A 23,919-nucleotide genomic window follows, 5' to 3' on the forward strand; every position below is an offset into this window, starting at 1 on the left:
AGAGATCATTTGATGTATTGATGTACAGGTGGCTGCATGGACATTTCTTTTTTAAACAAAATAAAATTAAGCATAACTCTGAATGGAAATGTAACTGGTCAGCCTTCCTACCAGCTCACATCCTTCAGTAGTTTACTCCTCATTACTACCAGTCTTACTATTTATTTAATTTTTTTGTCATTTAGCAGATGCTCTTATCCAGAGCGATTAGGGTTAAGTGCCTTGCTCAAGGACACATCGATTGATTTTTCACCTAGTCAGCTTGGGGATTAGAACCAGTGCCCTTTTGGTTACTGGCACAACGCTCTTAACCACTAAGCTACCAGCCTTCCTACCAGCGCACATCCTTCAGTAGTTTACTCCTCATCACTACCAGCCTTCCTACCAGCGCACATCCTTCAGTAGTTTACTCCTCATCACTACCAGCCTTCCTACCAGCTCACATCCTTCAGTAGTTTACTCCTCATCACTACCAGTCTTCCTACCAGCTCACATCCTTCAGTAGTTTACTCCTCATCACTACCAGCCTTCCTACCAGCTCACATCCTTCAGTAGTTTACTCCTCATCACTACCAGCCTTCCCACCAGCTCATCCTTCAGTAGTTCTCCTCATCACTACCAGCCTTCCTACCAGCTCACATCCTTCAGTAGTTTACTCCTCATCACTACCAGCCTTCCTACCAGCTCACTCCTTCAGTAGTTTACTCCTCATCACTACCAGTCTTCCTACCAGCTCACATCCTTCAGTAGTTTACTCCTCATCACTACCAGCCTTCCTACCAGCTCACATCCTTCAGTAGTTTACTCCTCCTTACTACCAGTCTTACTACCACCTCATATGTACCCAGTAGGTCACTCAGGTCTTCTGGCACTGGCCTTTTAACTATCCTAAAGCCTAGGACCAAGAGGCATGGAGAGGCAGCCTTTAGTTACTATGCCCCCAGCCTCTGGAATAGCCTGCCAGAGAACCTGAGGGGGGCCGAAACTGTGGACATATTTCAAAGAGATCTTAAAACACATATTTTTAGCGTTGCTTTTCCATAAGGTGCTTTTTAGTTGTTCAGTTTGTGTCTTTCTTTTGTTTTTAATCTTATGTTTGTTGTGTAGTAAATATTTAAATATTTCAGCTTTTCTTTTCATTGTTTTTTATTTCTTTCTTCCTGTAAAGCACATTGCGTGTTTGAGACGTGCTGTATAAATAAAGCTTGATTTGATTTGATATCCTTCAGTAGCCTACTCCTCCTTACTACCACCACATACCCTTCAGTAGCCTCCTCCTCACTGCTGGTGCCTAAATGATCCTGACACCATCCCAGCGGGGTGGCAGTCATTTCGTCTGGTGGTTGGATTATGACAAGGGCAGCGCAGCCTGTGACTAGGCATTATCCTGGTCGGATCCTGTGCTGAATGTTGACAAAGCATTTTCATGTCTGTCTAAAGCATCTATTTTTAAAGTACAACTGAAAAGACCCACAAGGAATTTCAATACAATCCCACTGTTAACGGTTAACTTTAGTCCCTGGTATTTAATGAGGGAATAGATCCCAGTGGGTTCCTGTCAATCCAGAATACAGTGTATGTCCCAAATGGCACCTTATCCCTACACAGTGCACTAATTTTGACCACACCCTATTTACTACATAGTGCACTACTTTTGACCACACCCTATTTCCTACATTGTGTACTACTTTTGTCCAAAGCGCTATGGGCACTGGTCAAAGCAGTGCAATATATTCCCACTAGACACAGATGTCAATTCAACGTCTATTCCACGTTGGTTCAACGTAATTTCATTGAAATGGCGTGGAAACAATGTTGATTTAACCAGTATGTGCCCATTGGGTAGTGAATAGGATGCCATCTACCCCACACACTTTGAACCTCATATAGACTTTCTATCTGCAGTGTTTCAACAGAGCAGATATGATGACCAAGGACCTTGCCTAACAGGCCTTCTACGAGGCTCGGTCTTCTCCATAAATAGAAACAGCTGATACTTTAAATGCATGAAAAGAGTGTTCACATTCCCAACACAATGGCCTGCGGTGGGCCTGCATCTCACCACCACTCCCGTGTTGAGAGAAAGGATTGCAATGTTTCATTTCTCCAAACACTCATCTGCTTTGCGGTCTCAGCCATAGCATTTGTTTTGGTTTTTGGTGATATTTTAGTAAATTGAAAACATTGCTGTTCACAGACGCTGCCTGCCTAGGAAGGCTCTGGAGGAGAAATGCTTGAGAAAAGTTGGGATGTTTGTTTCAGTGGGGAAAAAGCATGAAATGGAATGGAGCTAAATCAGTGAGATGGATGGATAGAACTTTCCCTGTTTGTAATTGTAAATCAACAGCTAGATGTGTGGATGTTTTGGAGAGGGGGGTGGAGGTGGGGTTGAGGTCGGGGTCGGGTCATCCCACCACACCCCGGAGTGTCTGTGGGTGATGAATTGAACGTGGCTGCACTCCTTCCTCTGGTTGTGTGGGATAATCCATCAGTGAACAGTAGGTCCAGGAGGGACCAGATGCACCTTCACTCTCCCTCACTCCCAGATTACTCTAGGCTGTCTTCTTCTCCTGCCTGTCAGAGAGCTGCCCAGCCCTGGGAAGGTTATGAAGGATTTACACCTGATACACTTCACCTCTCTGTTCACTTCACTCAGGGACTGACCTCAACTCTCAAGGTGGCCTACCGTACAGTCAAAGAAGCGAGAAAAGTAACACAAATCAGAAAGTGCACAAGTTGAGAGTGAACACCACGACATGTATCTGAGCCTCTGGAATGAGACCAAAAGCAGGTTTATCATTGTATATCACAGCAACATAAACAACTAAAATAAGGCTCAGCAAAAAGAAACGGTCCAGTCAGGGTGAAAATATAAGTATGTTTATTGACTGTGTTACACTCTTTACAAAAAAGGTGCTATCTAGAACCTAAAAGGGTTCTTCGGCTGTACCCATAGGAGAACCCTTTGTAGAACCCTTTTTGGTACTAGGTAGAATCCTTTTTTGGTTCCATGTAGAACCCTTTTGGATTCCATGTTTTTGCCTATGGGGACAGCCGAAGAACCCTTTTGGAACCATTTGTTCTAAGAGTGTATCAGATGTAATGATCTTGTGGAGAGAGAGAGAGATCGAGAGCAAGATCCAGAGAGATCCAGATCCAGAGCGAGATCGAGAGAGAGCGATCGAGAGCGAGATCGAGAGAGATTACCTGAGAGTAGGTATTTATTCACCACAGCCTGGCCTCACATTATACTGGACCCCCACTGTGTTCTGCCATTCAAATGCATAAAACGCTCACTAACCAATAACCGTCCACACAGTGACACACACTCAGGATTTAGCTGATTTACTTTTATGATTTCAACCCCTCCTCATCCCCCTCGTCAAGCACAGTAACAAGCGTGCATATTTCAATGGCAGCTTTATCACTGCCCCATAGCAGATGACTGTTCTCTGTGCAGCAGCAGCAGTAACGTGTAGTAGGCCAGGCTTGACAGCTCCCTCCTGCTCTGACACCATGTAAAAACAGAACAGGAAATGAGACAGAATGAAGACCTGGGCCAGAATACAAATATCCATCAGCCTTGATTTCTCTCAGGGCTGTTTCGCTTCGTCTCTCTCTCTCTCTCTCTCTCTCTCTCTCTCTCTCTCTCTCTCTCTCTCTCTCTCTCTCTCTCTCTCTCTCTCTCTCTCTCTCTCTCTCTCTCTCTGTGGCTTTGGTCCAGAGGAAAGCACCTAGATGCACACTGGGAGAGAGATTATCGACTCTTCATTGGGCCCATGTGGAAACCATTTCCCGCAATCTGCAGTAATTGTATCCGTATTACGAGGAGAGACCTGGTTTGAATCTCCATCGTCTTGTCCGGGCGATGCTGTTACTACGGTAACAGTACATTACAGTAGGCTTGGCCATGCCAGACATACTGATGCAAAGGAAGGCCATTAACAGTTTGTTGAAAGAAGGGTGAAGCGATTTCCTGTTTTACCAAACCAACAATACCATCATATCCACTCAAACAGCCACATCTTGACGTTAGTTGTTAAAGCTTGTATTCGTAGTCAAGGTTTTTCTTCAATGAGAAAAATTCTAATAAGGTACCACAAAGTAGTGTGAGATATCACTATCAGCTAGCAGGAAACCCATTGGCTATCTAACCTGCTGTGTGGTGTCAACATCAGAACAGGACCATCAGGAATACCGTTAGCCTGTATGGCCGATGGCAGTACCCACTGGGCTCAGTCGTAATTTCAATGTCTAGTTTTGATTCAAATTTGGTTGAGTTGTCAATTAACGTGAATTCAACAGGAAATCAACAAAAATGTCACAATTTTATTGGATTTAGGTTAAAAGGTGGGTGAAAAAAATATGAAATTCCCTTACGTTGATGACTTTTTGCAAATCCAATCAGTTTTCCACGTTTATTCAACGTCATCACATTGATTTTTCACATTGATTGAAATTACATGGAAACAACATTGATTCAACCAGTTTTAGCCCAGTGGGTAGCATTATTCAATATACAGATAAGTAAGATCAGGTAGTGGTCGTACAGATGTAGGATCTTAATTTGATAATAATCCTGCAGCAACAGGAAATTTGAATTATTATGTGGATTATAATTAATTTACATTTATGTAGGGTTTAATCATTTTTTGTAAGGGAAATTTCCAAATGGAAATTACAAACCTCCGATGCCTTTTTTAAAAACCTCAAATACACTACAAGTTTTAAATGTCCTTTATTGCAGGAAAGTATTCCTGCAACAGGATGATCAAATTAAGATCCTACATCTGTACCGGCATGGGGAAATAAACCACTGCAGGTTGCTCCAGGCTAACACACAATTGTATTTTGATCATTATTTACAGTATAATGCATGTAAAATGAAGTTACAATTCCATGAACACCGTTATTGACACAGGCATTGACTCACAAAAGCATAAATATTATGCACAGCTCTCATTCAGTGCACTTGAACAGCTTTGCACTTTAGATTGCCTCCACGAACAATCAGGATTTGAAATTGCTCAAGTACCCCAAATGCGGTCAATTTGAAACAATTGCAGTCTAACCCTTTCACCCATGGTTGAATGGGACCTGGTAACTATACTGTACCTCCAACCTCTCACCTCCCTCTAACCAGGCCTTTAATACGGTTTCTATTACAATATTATTCATTCATTTCTCCTCTCAGCGCGGCTGTGGAGCGCAGGGTCAGACCACATTACCGGCGCTGCAATCAAAATAACATTACATCCACAGCGACACGACCCCCTCTGTGTTCCTCTGCTCTCTGGCGTGACCCCATCTCGTGACCCCATCTCCTGAACACAGCGGCCTGGGAGGGAGTGAGACACACCACCACAGTGACAGAGAAGGGTGACCTCACCTGGTCTCCATAGGAACAGGACTGCCTGCCTAATGTTGATCTAATAGTAATGTAATGCAGGAGTTCAGCAGCCTGGAGAGAGAGAGATTTTAAATGACAAAATTATACTGGTTTAAGGTCATCCATTTTACTGGACACCTGGTATAATTCTCAGAACCTAGCGCATGTTTTTGTTAAACTAAAGTGAATAAAGGTACAGGGGGACATGAGGCCATGGTCTTCTGTTCATTCTGGTTAGGACTCTAGGACATTGATTCAGATCTGTTTGAGTCAGTACTTCAATATGGTAAAAGTAGGTCTGTCTTGGCTGAGGAAAAGCTGATCCTAGACCAGTCCTTACTTACAGTATGGGAAACTTTTACCCAAGGTGCTGTGGTCTCCTCATCCTCCTCACCATCTTCATCAGGCTGGATCTACTGAGCTCTCTCTCTCTGTCTCTCTCTGCCTCAGCACTACCCAGATGATAGATGAACCGTACGCTGGGCTGCAGCCTCAACAATCATTTATTTTCCCTGAGAGGAAGAGAGGGTTTTAGAAATATGATAGGCCCCACAACACAACACTCGCATCAACCGACTCACCTCCACCCCTACCGCTCCACAACTCCCTCCCAACTGTAAAAATAAATAAATAAGCATTGCGGGCTTGATACATTAGCCTGTGAATGATAGGCCAAAGACCTCCCTTAATTGCTTTTTTCTTGTAGTGTCTCAATGTATTTTTCCCTGAAGTCAAAGCACACACTGGGCTTTTTTATGATGGATGTTAGGAGGATGCACAAGCTCGGGTAAACTGTGAGGGGCTTTGATTAACGATGCTGCTGGCAATCCCCCAGGAACCTGAAGGAGAATAATACTGGTATCTGGAAACAGCTGCTGCTCCCAGAGACCAGGGGCCTCCGGGGGCCCCACAGCCACAGCCACAGCCATATACACCGCTGGCCAAAGGGAAGAGGGAAAGAGAGAGAGAGAGAGAGAGAGAGAGAGAGAGAGAGAGAGAGAGAGAGAGAGAGAGAGAGAGAGAGAGAGAGAGAGAGAGACAGAGAGAGAGAGACAGAGAGAGAGAGAGAGAGAGAGAGAGAGAGAGAGAGAGAGAGAGAGAGAGAGAGAGAGAGAGAGAGAGAGAGAGAGAGAGAGAGAGAGAGCGAGAGAGAGAGACCGAAATAAAGAGAAAGTGTAGTAGTGAGAGAGACTGAGCTGAGTTGATGAGGAGGAGTCTGGGGAGGAGCTGGTTGACATGGGTACAGAATGTGAAGTAAGGGTGAGGAGGGGTAAGGGAGAGGGGAGAAGGGCGGGGGCTGGGGGTGGGGGTGTATCTGCAGGGAGGTGTGCTAGACATGAGAACAGTCTCAGTGGTGGGACCTCCCTGTCAGCCCAGTGTCATATCAGACAGTGCATCAGATTGGCTGGGTCTACTGCTACACTTCCCTAAAGGGACTACATGTCCACAAGATTCTCCACAACTCCACTCACTACTATCCATATTCTGTATTATATTGACATACAACTTTATTTTGTATAATTCATTGAATGACTGGATAATAAAGGAGTAAGGCAACTGAAGTGGTTCTAAAAAGATTCATTCTTTATTTTTCCCACAAACAAATCTGGTCCCTAAAACAGACAGGTTAGTGAAAAAAGATCCTCTGGTGTTTCTGTAAAGCTGAAATGCATACAACACGTCAATGAGAGGTAGGTGACTTTGGCTAAGGCAGGGAGACTCCACAAGTGTCCTTCAACAAGGTCCAGACTGGTCTCATAGGCTAGACGTAACATAACAAACCTAAATCCAGGTCACTTAAATTAGTATGATATGTTACGTGTTGGTATGGTTACATAAAATAGAAGGTTCCTTAAGGCAAAAATGAAAGGAGTGGTTGGTCGGTGTGGATAGGTAGGCGTATAACACGAACGTCTATGAACCTAAAGGTTGCGTATTCAAATCTGATCACGGACAACTTTAGTATTTTAGTCAGCCTCTCCCTTACATAACATCTACCTAGCTGACTAGAGACTGGGTTTTCATTTGTCATCTCCAACACTGGACCTCTACGCCTCCACCCAGGCACTGCTCTCTGGATCCCAGCAAGGCTGCTCTAAGGCAGGGTAAAGTGTTGCTGTGACCCCTCTGGATCCGTGACAAGAATGTGCACTGTGGAGCGACACTTATCCAGATGGCATGAAGTCTTAATGGTGGGCAGCTTGGGTCGTTTCATTCCCCCTTCAAGCTACTCCCCTCCATCACTGAAATAAAAGAAGGGCAGTTGTGCCCCCCTTCCCCTCTCTGTTCCTCAGCTTGAGGGAGGGAGAGAGGGAACAGCTCGAAACAAACGTTTTTGGACAGGAGCCACGGTGTGTCAGGCCACGTCTGGGCTGGTGTACGAGGCATCAGGGACTCGGGGAGGGTGCTGGGGCTCCGCCTGGGCGCTTTTGTCCACCTCTGTCAAGGGCTCACTCCCTTTTCACCCCCTCATCGCCCCCTTCTCATGGTCCCTGTTTATTTGTTTATTTATTTCCTCCAGACAGGCTGAGAGTGCTGGCTGGCAGGCTGAGAGTGCTGGCTGGCAGGCTGAGAGTGCTGGCTGGCAGGCTGAGAGTGCTGGCTGGCAGGCTGAGAGTGCTGGCTGGCAGGCTGAGAGTGCTGGCTGGCAGGCTGAGAGTGCTGGCTGGCAGGCTGAGAGTGCTGCAGCACTGGGCCAGCTGGTTTATTTTTTCTGCAGTTTGGTTAATGTACCCAAACATTGTTGTCTCTCCTTGTGCATAAGTGTTTACATGAGACTGGAATTTTCTGAAATGTGATCTGCTCATCTGAAGAAATTTGAGTGGAAGGAGGCGCTCCGTCAAACACAGCTAATCATGTTATTTATTTTACGGTTGAGAGATTTATACACAATTTTTTAAAGATGTTGTCAAAACACATTCAACAACAAAAAAACAAATCTGTGATCAATCTATGTCTCACAAACACACACTGTCACGTCTCCCCCCGTTGCTCCCCTCCGGCGCTCTGATTCGCCGGTCTACTGAGCCACCGGTCTGAGCGCACCACCTCGGCAACAGCAGAATGGAAACCCAACGCACCCTAATCACCTCCAGCGCACCTGCACCTCATCATCTCATCACCACCCCTATATAGCCCTGGACTGTTCAGTGTTGTGTTGTGTGTGATTGTTAGTGTCTTGTCGTGTACTCGCTCTTTGTTGTTCTCTTGCTCAGTGTTAAGTAAACCTTTACATTGTTGATTCCTGCGTCTGCGTCCTGCCTCTTCGTATCCTCAGTGCTCGTCACACACACACACACACACACACACACACTTTTTGCATCAATGGTTTTAACCCTTAGTCTATCAAGACACCTGTTCCATGATCATCTATGGTTGTACAAGACAGTTGGTGCACCTTGGGCTCAACAAAAGAGCCTATATGCCATGGAAATCCGCTAGGCCTGAGTAGGACTATGATAAACACTTGTCTGACATTGGTCTCATCATCATTGCATCAGTCCAAAAACTCTGAAGCAGGCGTTGATATAATATTCAACACTTTAATCACTTTTTTTTTTATTGCTAATCAAACGTGTTTTAGACGGCTCCAAAGGCAGCACTTGATCTTAACCCAACATAACTGCATCCCAGGTTTGGGTGAACATTATTATTTTAACTCTCTCTTAATGAAGAGGGTCTCAAAAGAGAGGAAATGTCCCCCCCCATAGTTTTGAATAACAATCAAAATAATAAAAGATTCTGTCAGGAAAACTTTCCTCATTGTCTATATTAATTTAAGTCTCATTTAACGACTGGGGGGGGATCAAACGTGCCGTGAGGGAGTGGGTGGTGAGACGCAGAGCTGAGCCCACAAATGAACAGGGGGGGGGGAGAAAAAACACACAGAGATACATCAGAATAGGCCTACATCAGTCCAAAAATAGACTTGTTGTTTCATCCGACAGAGAGAGGTGTACTAGTTAATTAAAGGCAGTAGTTCCACCACACGCCAGAGCCAGGTAGAGCACTAAGAGCAATGCAATGTAAAGCTCCTGACAGCTTTAAATGGCCTTTTAGTTTGCCGCACGGAGCTGTCATAGAGAAACACATTTAGAATGCGTGTGTAGACAGCCGAATCTGCGAGGCACATCATTAGGCTATTAACAAACGTGTAGAGCCTCTCCTTCGCAGCCCCCTCACCAAGGCCAGGACATGTAGTCCTAGTCGGATCTCCCCTCCTCGCCCGCGGACTAGAAACAAAGCGCTGTCAGGGGAAACGAGCCGCGCTGTGCCACAATGGTGGTTTTGGGGTGCTTATCACCGCACTGCATTTGTACACATTACCACCGACCCTGGTAGGAACATGAAACGAACACTGGCCGATGATGTTAAATTAACTCTGCCTGTTCCGTGACTACGGGGGCATTGCTTTCCTGTTTGCTGCCCTGCTTAGTTTGCATGCTTATGGTTTCTGATGCGTCTCTGCTCCCTTTGTTTTCTTATATAGTGCTTTTTACTCCACTGTTTGAAGGAGGAACATTATTACCACCCCCCACTACACACACAGAGAGAGAGAACGAGAGAGAGAGAGAGAACGAGAGCGAGAGAGAGAGAACGAGAGCGAGAGAGAGAACGAGAGAGAGAGCACAGAACAACATATCCACCGTTCAAATATGCTAATCACCAAATAGATTTCGTCAGAGCGATTGTTTATTCTATATTTCTTAGTAATACTGAAAGCTTCAGAATATTTGATTTTCTCCATTTGAGAGTCAATGGCTGACCTCATCCTACAAGTCATCCTATTGGCCAAAGCTTTCTGCAAGCCAGTGACCATTTTCAGGGACAGCGTTGATGCAACAGAAAAATGAAATTAGACTTAATGGATTCTGATGTTTATTCACACAGGTGCTTTCAATGTGTTTTTTCTTCTCCTCAGTGAGGAGAGGCCGTCACTGAGGGAGTCGTTTGCAGCGAGATCACGTTCCTTCCCATGAGACCTGTGGTAAAAACCCAGAGTGCTTTGCAGCACAACACAGAGACTGTGTTGGAGTAAGGACGATTTTTATTAAATTATGGCAGCGAAACAAAGAGGGGCTTGAAGTTCACCTCAGCCTGTATTACCTATTACTGTGGGTCAGTGTACATACAGGTTCAGTCCTGGGTCTAGTTTTTATGAGAGTGTGCCAGCTTCATAATTGTATTTGAGGGGTTATGTGTTGGTGTTTGCCTTTTTGTAATGGTTTTGCTCAGTAAAGTAAGTCAGTGTGCAGTTAGCTTCTCTCATGTTCAATACTATATGGTTCTGGCCATGACGAAACAAAAGTTAGTCAGACAGCTTTGCGATCGTTCCGACATGCAGGCCTACAACGTCAAGTTCAGGTCAAGCTAACATTTGGGTTAGAGCCCCATGGCCTGACCGCGCATGACAGCTGTAATTAGTCTTTAAGTGCATCGTCATTCGAGACTCTCTGTGTATTGCATTACTTCCAAATGACTTTTCTACCCTAACAGTTTACACTGGCTAGTCCCAGGGGTTCCTTCTCACCACATGGGTGGGTCTTCAACCCTCCCTTCAGGGAGACAGTAGAGACTGGGGGGTCCCATCGGGGTGTGTGATGATGATGATGATGATTATTATTATTATTTAGAGCGCACTACACAGACCAATGTTCCCTCCAATTCTTCACGGCACTGAGCAAATTTCAGGTCTGCTGAGCGCAAACTTGAACATTGTGAAAATTCTGTGCAACTTCCAGCGCGTGTTTACTGTGAACACTGAGGCTGTACCCGCTTTAAGTTACAGTTTTAACAGTGGCCATGTAGGCTACTGTGGCTATTTGATCATAATGTAGGCCTACCAGAGTGGCATACCATAAAAAAACAATGGAGAAAATGCATCCCATAACATTTTAACATGGAAATAGCTGTTCTATCATTCAGCCTACAGTAGCAGCCAATGTGTGGTGTTCAATGTAGGCCTACATTCCATGAAACTTTTGAAAAACACATGCAGGTCTTGACATTAACCTGTTTATCCACTTGTCCTTCAGACAAGGAGGTGACTGAAAATGCTGTTGTTTGATGCAAGAAACCACTTTTTTTTTTATGCATTATTATTCTCATACCATTATTACAGAGAATCAGACAAATTATGCTACCCTCTGCCTATTGGCTACTTAGCTTATTCAAGCCTGTCTCAAAATACAACACTGCCCATTTAAGACAAAAAATAGCTCTTTACCTGACTCGCTTTTTAAAGATATCTAGAAATGTAAACGTTTTGTGCTCTTGTAGGAAGCAATCACTCCCCTATTGCTGACTACAAATGATCTGTAACTGGGCTAATAAATCACTAACTAGCAAAGGATATGAACAAAATGTGCACACGTGGCTACATGCATCTACTCACGACCGCTCATGCTGTAAACACAGTCCAGTTCAAAGTAAATGGCACAGATCCATATATGGCAATGGTTTATTTGCATGTAGGCCTACTGCAGCTCTGATGGTTTATGCCACACAGGTCTGTGTAGAGTACGGACTGAGTAGTGCATGTCAAAGCAATAGAATCCTACTCGGATGCATTCTGCCTACAACAAAATCTCTTGCATAGTTTGTTTGGTTTCGGTATGTTCCATTGAAAGTGGCTAATATTGCGTTGATTCGATTACAATTGCCACAGTAAAGAGAAACGCTGATAATGTTAACAGGGGAAACTCTAGAACAGTGGTCACCAACCTTTTCTGAGTCAAAATGCAAGCCGAGATCTACCGCTCAGATATTTTTTTTAACATGACTATAAAAACAAAAACCTACGCAACATTAACCAATTAAAAACAGTTCTGTAGCAGTGAGGTTTGTGCAGTAAGCTAGAGGCCCAACATATTATCCCCGCATGTTAGCTTTGCCCTGCCAATGCATTGTTGTTCGGGCCATTTAAAAAAAAAATATTTCAACATTTGAGGTAGGCTATATGATCACACCGGTAATAGATAATTTGTTGTATTACTTGTGAGGCACAGCTGAGTGAGCATACATTTAAATAATTTGCTTTTTATATATTTATTTTACTGGGCTGATGGTGCCTGCATCTGATGGTCAGTCTCAGCAGAGGGAGGGAGCAGCAGGTCTGCCTCTCAACATCCCTCCGCTCTCCCTTTCCTCCACTGACACTGACCAAAAAGGGACACCGTCTTCCAGCTGATGGCGAAACTCGAGTCGCATTGCATAATTATGCCTCATGCACAAATTCATGTTGTTACTCCAATGAGAAAAGTGAAATATTCCTCGATGTTAAAAAAGACCCAAGCCGCTAATAATAACAACGCAAGCCTATAGATACAATTTCCTACTCATTCATTACTGCTGCAGTGCTGGTTGTAGCACTGAGTGGAAATAGGAAGAACGTGCATTTTATGGTTTATAAAAGTGTTGAATACAAAGTGTTGACAGTGCCGAGTAAGAACTTAAACATGAACTCACTCATAAAAACAGCATCTCTTTGCTTTATTCGGCTCTTTTTTAAATCTCACAGTATCATGTTTGCTGTAGCTTTCAGATGCAGACATGTTGTGGAGGTGATGACATGGTCAGAGTTACCCATGGAAGGGCCTGTTACTGTAAAATATATCTCCCTTGGCAACCATTAGGGAACTACATTAAAAGGTGTCAGGATCCATGGGGCGGCGCACAATTGGTCCAGCGTCCAGGGTAGGGGAGGGAATGGCCGGCAGGGATGTTTGTAGAGCATGGCGTTTGCAACGTCAGGGTTGTGGGTTCGATTCCCACGGGGGGCCAGTATGAAAAAATAAAAAAATATATAATGTATGCACTGACTAACTGTAAGTCGCTCTGGATAAGAGCATCTGCTAAATGACTAAAATATAAATGTAAATATATGGATATGGTCTGTCTGTTTACCGCTAGGTATTAATGGCCTAATTAGCAGGTGTGCTGCTCTGCTTGGGATTTGCTATCGTCGCTGTTGTGAACGGTTCAATCTGATAGGCCTGTTATTTTTGAACCACTCTTAATGAGCTTTCTTGAAGATCGGGCAGTGGAACACTGAGTCATATGATTATACATAGCATGTGGGAAACGTCCTAATATACCATTCTGTTCAACGACTTTATCAATGTGCTGTGTGTAGGAACAAATTGTTATAGGAACGTGAGAGGACAACACTACACAATACTACCTCCCCCACCCCCCCATAAAAAAAAAAAAAAGTGGTTGTCCCACTGGCTATCATAAGTTGAATGCACCAATTTGTAAGTCGCTCTGGATAAGAGCGTCTGCTAAATGACGTCAATGTAAATGCAATTGGATTCATGTCCTCTAGTTTTCCTCCATGGAAGAGGAAACCAACCGTTGAGTAGTGATTTTTCATTTTAATGTCGACTACAAAGTTTTACTGAGAAATAACAGAATTGAGGATCTAGCTTGTGCCTCTGCAGCATTGGGAAAAAGGGAGGCATTGATCCAGGGGTGTAATCAGGCCGTAAATTGAACTCTTAAGAATCTTGTTTTCACAGGAAGTGTTTGGTGGGATGTTATAAAATGTGCTCCTTAGGCCTGTCACCACACCGTATCTCAGGCCTCTCACTCTGACAAAAGCCTTCTGTTTGGAGGCGCTGCACCTCCCCGCTCCCCTCTCCCTACCTACACAGAGCAGAGGGGAGGGGGAGAGAGGTTATCCTCCTCTCCCCCTCCCCTCTCACTACCTACACAGAGCAGAGGGGAGGGGGAGAGAGGGAGGGAGAGAGGGAGGGAAAGAGGACTGTATTAGACGCTGCTGCGGCTTGTTACTGTGTACACTACAGAGTGTGATGTGTGTATGATTCTTTCTTTTCCAGAGAAACTCCTGACCCTGAGATACAAAGGTACGGTATGAGTGTCCAGAGCCAGGGATGGAGATGGGGCTGGAGATGGGGCTGGAGCTGGAGATGGGGCTGGAGATGGGGCTGGAGATGGGGCTGGAGATGGAGATGGGGTTGGAGATGGGGCTGGAGATGGAGATGGGGATGGGGATGGAGATGGGGATGGGGATGGGGATGGGGATGGGGATGGAGATGGAGATGGGGCTGGGGATGGGGCTGGAGATTAGGCTGGAGATGGAGATGGGGCTGGAGATGGGGTTGGAGATGGGGCTGGAGATGGAGATGGAGATGGGGATGGAGATGGAGATGAGGCTGGAGATGGGGCTGGAGATGGGGCTGGAGATGGGGCTGGAACTGGATGAGTCAAATCAAAACCAAATCAAATGTTATTGGTCACATACATGTGTTTAGCAGATGTTATTGCGGGTGTAGAGAAATGCTTGTGCTTCTAGCTCTGACAGTGCAGTAATATCTACAAGTAATATCGAACAATTTCCCAACATTTACCCAATACACACACATCTAAGTAAGGAATGAATTAAGAATATATATATAGATGGACAAATCAAATAAAATAAAATAAAATTTTATTGGTCACATGCGCCGAATACAACAGATGCAGACATTACAGTGAAATGCTTACTTACAGCCCTTAACCAACAGTGCATTTATTTTAAACAAAAAAGTAAAAATAAAACAACAACAAAAAAAAGTGTTGAGAAAAAAAAGAGCAGAAGTAAAATAAAGTGACAGTAGGGAGGCTATATATACAGGGGGTACCGTTGCAGAGTCAATGTGCGGGGGGCACCGGCTAGTTGAGGTAGTTGAGGTAATATGTACATGTGGGTAGAGTTAAAGTGACTATGCATAAATACTTAACAGAGTAGCAGCAGCGTAAAAAGGATGGGGTGGGGGGCAGTGCAAATAGTCCGGGTAGCCATGATTAGCTGTTCAGGAGTCTTATGGCTTGGGGGTAGAAGCTGTTGAGAAGTCTTTTGGACCTAGACTTGGCACTCCGGTACCGCTTGCCGTGCGGTAGCAGAGAGAACAGTCTATGACTAGGGTGGCTGGAGTCTTTGACAATTTTGAGGGCCTTCCTCTGACACCGCCTGGTATAGAGGTCCTGGATGGCAGGAAGCTTTGCCCCAGTGATGTACTGGGCCGTACGCACTACCCTCTGTAGTGCCTTGCGGTCGGAGGCCAAGCAGTTGCCATACCAGGCGGTGATGCAACCAGTCAGGATGCTCTCGATGGTGCAGCTATAGAATTTTTTGAGGATCTGAGGACCCATGCCAAATCTTTTTAGTCTCCTGAGGCTTTGTCGTGCCCTCTTCACGACTGTCTTGGTGTGTTTGCACCATGATAGTTCGTTGGTGATGTGGACACCAAGGAACTTGAAGCTCTCAACCTCTTCCACTACAGCCCCGTCGATGAGAATGGGGGCGTGCTCAGTCCTCTTTTTTTTCCTGTAGTCCACAATCATCTCCTTTGTCTTGGTCACGTTGAGGGAGAGGTTGTTGTCCTGGCACCACACGGCCAGATCTCTGACCTCCTCCCTATAGGCTGTCTCATCGTTGTCGGTGATCAGGCCTACCACTGTTGTGTCGTCGGCAAACTTAATGATGGTGTTGGAGTCGTGCCTGGCCATGCAGTCATGGGTGAACAGAGAGTACAGGAGGGGACTGAGCACGTGCCCCTGAGGGCCCCCCGTGTTGAGGATCAGTGTGGCAGATGTGTTGTTACCTACCCTTACCACCTGGGGGTGGCCCGTCAGGAAGTCCAGGATCCAGTTGCAGAGGGAGGTGTTTAGTCCCAGGATCCTTAGCTTAGTGATGAGCTTTGAGGGCACTATGGTGTTGAATGCTGAGCTGTAGTCAATGAATAGCATTCTCACGTAGGTGTTCCTCTTGTCCAGGTGGGAAAGGGCAGTGTGGAGTGCAATAGAGATTGCATCATCTGTGGATCTGTTGGGGCGGTATGCAAATTGGAGTGGGTCTAGGGTTTCTGGGATAATGCTGTTGATGTGAGCCATGACCAGCCTTTCAAAGCACTTCATGGCTACAGACGTCAGTGCTACGGGTCGGTAGTCATTTAGGCAGGTTATCTTAGAGTCCTTGGGCACGGGGACTATGGTGGTCTGCTTGAAACATGTTGGTATTACAGACTCAGTCAGGGACATGTTGAAAATGTCAGTGAAGACACTTGCCAGTTGGTCAGCACATGCTCGGAGTACACGTCCTGGTAATCCGTCTGGCCCTGCGGCCTTGTGAATGTTGACCTGCTTAAAAGTCTTACTCACATCGGCTACGGAGAGCGTGATCACATAGTCATCCGGAACAGCTGGTGCTCTCATGCATGCTTCAGTGTTGCTTGCCTCGAAGCGAGCATAGAAGTGGTTTAGCTCGTCTGGTAGGCTTGTGTCACTGGGCAGCTCGCGGCTGTGCTTCCCTTTGTAGTCTGTAATAGTTTCAAGCCCTGCCACATCCGACGAGCGTCAGAGCCAGTGTAGTACGATTCAATCTTAGACCTGTATTGACTCTTTGCCTGTTTGATGGTTCGTCAGAGGTCATAGCGGGATTTCTTATAAGCGTCCGGGTTAGAGTCCCGTTCCTTGAAAGCGGCAGCTCTACCCTTTAGCTCAGTGCGGATGTTTCCTGTAATCCATGGCTTCTGGTTGGGGTATGTACGTACGGTCACTGTGGGGACGACATCATCGATGCACTTAACAAGCGATGTTAGAGCGGCATGGACTAAGATACAGTAGAATAGTATAGAATACAGTATATACATATGAGTTGAGCAATGCAAGTTATGTAAACATTATTAAAGTGGCTAGTGTTCCATTATTAAAGTGGCCAGTGATTTATAGTCTATGTCTATAGGCAGCAGCCTCTGATGTGCTAGTGATGGCTGTTTAATAGTCTGATGGCCTTGAGATAGAAGCTGTTTTTCTGTCTCTCAGTCCCAGCTTTGATGCACCTGTACTGACCTCACCTTCTGGATGATAGTGGGGTGAACAGGCAGTGGCTCGGGGGGTTGATGTCCTTGATTATCTTTTTGGCCTTCCAGTGACATCGGGTGCTGTAGGTGTCCTGGAGGGTGGGTAGTTTGCCTCCGGTAACGCGTTGTGCAGACCGCACCACCCTCTGGAGAGCCTTGCGGTTGCGGGCAGTGCAGTTGCCGTACCAGGTGGTGATACAGCCCGATAGGATGCTCTCAATTGTGCATCTGTAAAAGTTTGTGAGGGTTTTAGGTGCCAAGCCACATTTATTTAGCCTCCTGAGGTTGAAGAGGCTCTGTTGCACCTTCTTCACCACACTCTCTATGTGGGTGGTCCATTTTAGTTTGTCAGTGATGTGTATGCCAAGGAACTTGGAGCTTTCCACCTTCTCCACTGCGGTCCCGTCGATGTGGATAGGGGGGTGCACCCTCTGCTGTTTCCTGAAGTCCACGATCATCTCCTTTGTTTTGTTGATGTTGAGTGAGATGTTATTTTCCTGGTACCACACTCCCAGAGCCCTCACCTCCTCCCTGTAGGCGGTCTCGTCATTGTTGGTAATCAAGCCTACTACTGTTGTGTCATCTGCAAACTTGAGGATTGAGTTGGAGGCGTGCTTGGCCACGCAGTCATGGGTGAACAGGGAGTACAGTAGTGGGCTGAGCACGCACCCTTGTGGGGCCCCAGTGTTGAGGATCAGCGGAGTGGAGGTGTTGTTTCCTACATTCACCACCTGGGTGGGCCCGCCAGGAAGTCCAGGACCTAGTTGCACAGGGCGGGGTTCAGACCCAGGGCCTCAAGCTTAATGATGAGCTTGGAGGGTACTATGGTGTTGAATGCTGAGCTATAGTCAATGAACAGCATTCTTACATAGATATTCCTCTTGTCCAGATGGGATAGGGCAGTGTTCAGAGTGATGGCGATTGTATCGTCTGTGGATCTATTGGGGCGGTAAGCAGCAGTTGAACTTAGCTCAGGGTGTGTATCAGTCAGGGTGAGAACACTGTAGTGTTGACACAGTGGATCAGAACCAACACTGCACCCTGCAGGGAGTGGCTCTGTTTGTCCTGGCCGGTCCCTTTGGCACAGCTGGGGCTGATCGGAGGACGGAGAGAGACAGAGGACGAGGAGGGGGTAGACACGGCCGGTGGGTGGATGGATGGATGTCTGGATGGATGTCTGGATGGATGTATGGATGGATGTCTGGATGGATGTCTGGATGGATGTCTGGATGGATGTCTGGACCAGCTGTCAGTGTCGGCGAGGCTCAGTAACCACTTGCTCATAGTTTGTCTTTAGCGGGGTGACATGTGGCTCTGCGATCCCAAAACAAAGTTTTAAAAAGCCCCGTCGCCCCTCCCCTCCGAAGCCGGCCGGGGGCGTGACAGGCGCTAATGGCGAGCAGGCGCTGCTAAGTAACGGGATGACAGGTGAACGGAATGTGATGATGCCTGGAAATTCGGTAAAACCGTGCATCTGTTATTGAAGTTGGTCTTCAGGGATGAGTGGCAACTGCTGCGGTGGAAATATGACCTTTCAATTAGGCCAATAGAGCTTTTAAAGTAAACCTGCGAGGTAACAACGAGGTGCTGTGAGATCCCTCAGTTGGAAGGGGAACGGGGACGGGGACACATGCCTCTGTCTGGGGAGTAGTGTCAGCCATGTCAGCCATGTCAGCCATGTCAGCCATGTCAGCCATGTCAGCCATGTTCAACAGCAGACCTGGTGTGAGCATTTAGAGCTGTGGGTACACAGAGGAAAGGCCACAAAATACTTAGCTGATCATAAAGTCAGCGGGTATTGTTGTGACACTGTGACTCAACTCTAGGGAAATGCCAATAGTGGACTAAATGAAAATGGTATCACTGTTGTAACTATTTCATTCTCATAACAGGGACTGTGGGATACAGGGAGATATCATTATCTTATCGCCATTTCATACCCGGCCACACTGAGTACAAAAAAAAAAAAAAAAAAAAAAAAAAAAAAATGAAAAAATGACAAAAACATAAAAAAATTATATATATATATATATATATAACAAAAACAACAAATAAAAAAAAAATTATAAATAAAAAATAAAAAATATTGTAAAGTGGTTATCCCACTGGCTATAGGGTGAATGCACCAATTTGTAAGTCGCTCTGGATAAGAGCGTCTGCTAAATGATGTAAATGTAATGTAAATGTACAACGTGTCCTCATTTCCTGTTTATTTGGGGATGGAGATTGGCAATCAGAGTTCCTGAAATGTTCACTGATGGGTGTTTCACGTGTTTATATTTTAGTTTAGACCTAACTGGGTGTTATACATATCCTGTCAAAGGTGTGCAAAGCAATTAAGTGTTTCTCACTATCAATTTTCACTTCTGCACACCAACTCCCTCATCAAATAAAACGGAAGATGTTTGAAGGTGGAAATCAACGCCTAAGATTGTCAAGAGTTTTTTAAGAATGCCCATGGGTCCAATTTTTTTATTGGGTATTTAAATGTACTTTCACAGATTTCAAAATGTGACTTGACGACTATTGGTGAGAATGCATTTGGGAGGTTGGGGGATGGTTATTATATCACATATGTGTTAAAGGCCCAGTGCAGGCAAAAACGGGATTTTCCTGTTTTATATATATTTCCACACTATGAGGTTGGAATAATACTGTTAAATTGTGAACTTTATGATAATGCCCTTTTAGTGTAAGAGTTGTTTGAAAAGACCGCCTGAAATTTAAGCCCATTTTGGTGGGATGGAGTTTTGGCCTACCTGATGACATCACCAGGCAGTGAATTAGTTAATAGACAAATAAGAAATAGAGTTCCAAACCGCTCTGCCAATAACAGCTAGTTATCAAACCTCTCAGCCAACAACAGCTAGTTATCAAACCTCTCAGCCAATAACAGCTAGTTATCAAACCTCTCAGCCAATAACAGCTAGTTATTAAACCGCTCTGCCAATAACAGCTCGTTATCAAACCTCTCAGCCAATAAGAGCTAATTATCAGTTTTCCCCTCCCCACGCAGACCACTCCAAGACAATCCTTGCTTGAGAAATTGCTATTTGCTAAGAAACCATTTTAATAGAAAACAGTCACAGTAAGGTACTTCATTGTTACCCAGAAATGATTTGATATTGAGATAAAAACAGCTGCATTGGACCTTCAAAGTCTTAAAACTAAAACATGGTCTTTCTCTCTCCTTAGTTCTTGGATTGAATTGAGTTGAATTTGTTTGGGTAACAGACATATACAACAAAATGTACAATGTAGACGATTGCACATTTTATAACCTTAAAAAACTATCTATTAATTGGATGTCGTACCTATCTTTCAAATAAATACACCTGACCAGCAGTAGGGGGTGCAAGGGGGCAGTGGAGTGGTTTCTCTTAGTTAGACAATCTTGTCCAAATAAAACCTTTGCCTGCTTTTTAAAGCTATTTAAAAGGAGGCTATTCCATAGACACATTCCTGTATAGAAAAACGTGCTCCTCGCAGTACTGTTTACTCTTGGGATTTTACAAGAAATAGCATTGGCATTGTAACTGTGCTGGTTATAGACCATATCAATGTGGTGTAACTGTGCTGGTTATAGACCATACCAATGTGGTTTAACTGTGCTGGTTAAAGACCATATCAATGTGGTGTAACTGTGCTGGTTATAGACCATATCAATGTGGTTTAACTGTGCTGGTTAAAGACCATATCAATGTGGTGTAACTGTGCTGGTTATAGACCATATCAATGTGGTTTAACTGTGCTGGTTAAAGACCATATCAATGTGGTGTAACTGTGCTGGTTATAGACCATATCAATGTGGTTTAACTGTGCTGGTTAAAGACCATATCAATGTGGTGTAACTGTGCTGGTTATAGACCATATCAATGTGGTTTAACTGTGCTGGTTAAAGACCATATCAATGTGGTTTAACTGTGCTGGTTATAGACCATATCAATGTGGTTTAACTGTGCTGGTTAAAGACCATATCAATGTGGTTTAACTGTGCTGGTTATAGACCATATCAATGTGGTTTAACTGTGCTGGTTATAGACCATATCAATGTGGTTTAACTGTGCTGGTTATAGACCATATCAATGTAGTTTATCCATGCTGGTTATAGACCATATCAATGTGGTTTAACTGTGCTGGTTATAGACCATATCAATGTGGTTTAACTGTGCTGGTTATAGACCATATCAATGTGGTTTATCCATGCTGGTTATAGACCATATCAATGTGGTTTTTCATATAACCCGGGGCACGATCATATAAGATGTCAAACATATGATTGAGTTTAAGTTGGTCCACTCAAGCTCACCTCCTGGAACTCCTGTACCCCTATGTGGGTCCTAGGGGGGACATTCATCATGTACCTGATAACATTATTTTGCATGACCTGCATTCTCTTTTTCAGCTTTTTTGATAGCCCACTATACCAAGGAGAGCATGCATAATCAAAATGACACTGAATCAAGGTTGAGACAAACAGTTTCTTAACTTTGATGTTAAAATATCTAGTGTTACGACATAGAAATGTAAGTTTGTTCGCCATTTTAGAAAGGATTTTAGCAGCAATCAGGTCTCCAGAAAGGGATTGATCTAGGGACACACCAAGATAAGTTACACTTGTCTTAGATTCAATATCCTTGCCTGCACAGTTTACCTTTATCTTGTCAGCTCTAAACAATCTATGTTTTGTTCCAAACAAAATCGATGTAGTTTTTCCCAAATGTAGAGACAATTTGTTGTCAGTCAACCAATCTCTAACATAATATAGTTCCTTACTCAGGGTCTCCTCTATGTAAGTCGTATCCTTCCCTGATACCAGTATGGCTGGGTCATCTGCATAAAGGAGGGGTTTGCACTTTACTGTATCTGACATATCATTGACGTACAGTGCCTTGCAAAAGTATTCATCCCCCTTGGCGTTTTTCCTATTTTGTTGCATTACAACCTGTAATTTAAATGGATTTTTATTTGGATTTCATGTAATGGACATACACAAAATTGTCCAAATTGGTGAAGTGAAATGAAAAAAAATAACTAGTTAACTGAAAAGTGGTGCGTGCATATGTATTCACCCCCTTTGCTATCAAGCCCCTAAATAAGATCTGGTGCAACCAATTACCTTCAGAAGTCACATAATTAGTTAAATAAAGTCCACCTGTGTGCAATCTAAGTGTCACATGATCTGTCACATGATCTCAGTATATATACACCTGTTCTGAAAGGCCCCAGAGTCTGCAACACCACTAAGCAAGGGGCACCACCAAGCAAGCGGCACCATGAAGACCAAGGAGCAGGTCAGGGACAAAGTTGTGGAGAAGTACAGATCAGGGTTTGGTTATAAAAAAATATCCGACACTTTGAACATCCCACGGAGCACCATTAAATCCATTATTAAAAAATGGAAAGAATATGGCACCACAACAAACCTGCCAAGAGAGGGCCGCCCACCAAAACTCATAGACCAGGCAAGGAGGGCATTAATCAGAGAGGCAACAAAGAGACCAAAGACAACCCTGAAGGAGCTGCAAAGCTCCACAGCAGAGATTGGAGTATCTGTCCATAGGACCACTTTAAGCCGTACACTCCACAGAGCTGGGCTTTACTGAAGAGTGGCCAGTAAAAAGCAATTGCTTAAAGAAAAAATAAGCAAACACGTTTGGTGTTCGCCAAAAGGCATGTGGGAGACTCCCCAAACATATGGAAGGAGGTACTCTGGTCAGTTGAGTCTAAAATTGAGCTTTTTGGCCATCAAGGAAAATGCTATGTCTGGCGCAAACCCAACACCTCTCATCACCCCGAGAACACCCCGATATGTTTTTAATCGGCAGGGACTGGGAAACTGGTCAGAATTGAAGGAATGATGGATGCCGCTAAATACAGGAAAATTCCTTCCAGCAGGACAATGACCCTAAGCATACTGCTAAAGCAACACTCGAGTGGTTTAAGGGGAAACATTTAAATGTCTTGGAATGGCCTAGTCAAAGCCCAGACCTCTATCCAATTGAGAATCTGTGGTATGACTTAAAGATTGCTGTACACCAGCGGAACCCATCCAACTTGAAGGAGCTGGAGCAGTTTTGCCTTGAAGAATGGGCAAAAATCCTGGTGGCTAGATGTGCCAAGCTTATAGAGACATACCCCAAGAGACTTGCAGCTGTAATTGCTGCAAATGGTGGCTCTACAAAGTATTGACTTTGGGGGGGTGAATAGTTATGCACGCTCAAGTTTTCTGTTTTCTTTTGTCTTATTTCTTGTTTGTTTCACAAGAAAAAATATTTTGCATCTTCAAAGTGGTAGGCATGTTGTGTAACTCAAATGATCCAAAAAAATCAATTTTAATTCAAGGTTGTAAGGCAACAAAATAGGAAAAATGCCAATGGGGGTGAATACTTTCCCAAGCCACTGTATATAAGAAATAAGAGAGGCCCTAAAACTAATCCCTGCGGTACTCCACAGGATATTTATTTGGCCTCCGACAGAACATCACAATGACATACTTGTGTTCTGTTGGTCAGATAAGACCTAAACCAATTCACTGCTACATCATTTAGACCCATGCATTTCAATTTCATCAGGAGAATATCATGGTCCACAGTGTCAAAGGCTTTCTGCAAGTCTAACATGACATTTACATTTACATTTAAGTCATTTAGCAGACGCTCTTAT

This window comes from Coregonus clupeaformis, chromosome 13 (genome assembly GCF_020615455.1).
Source record: "Coregonus clupeaformis isolate EN_2021a chromosome 13, ASM2061545v1, whole genome shotgun sequence".
Classification (NCBI taxonomy): domain Eukaryota; kingdom Metazoa; phylum Chordata; class Actinopteri; order Salmoniformes; family Salmonidae; genus Coregonus; species Coregonus clupeaformis.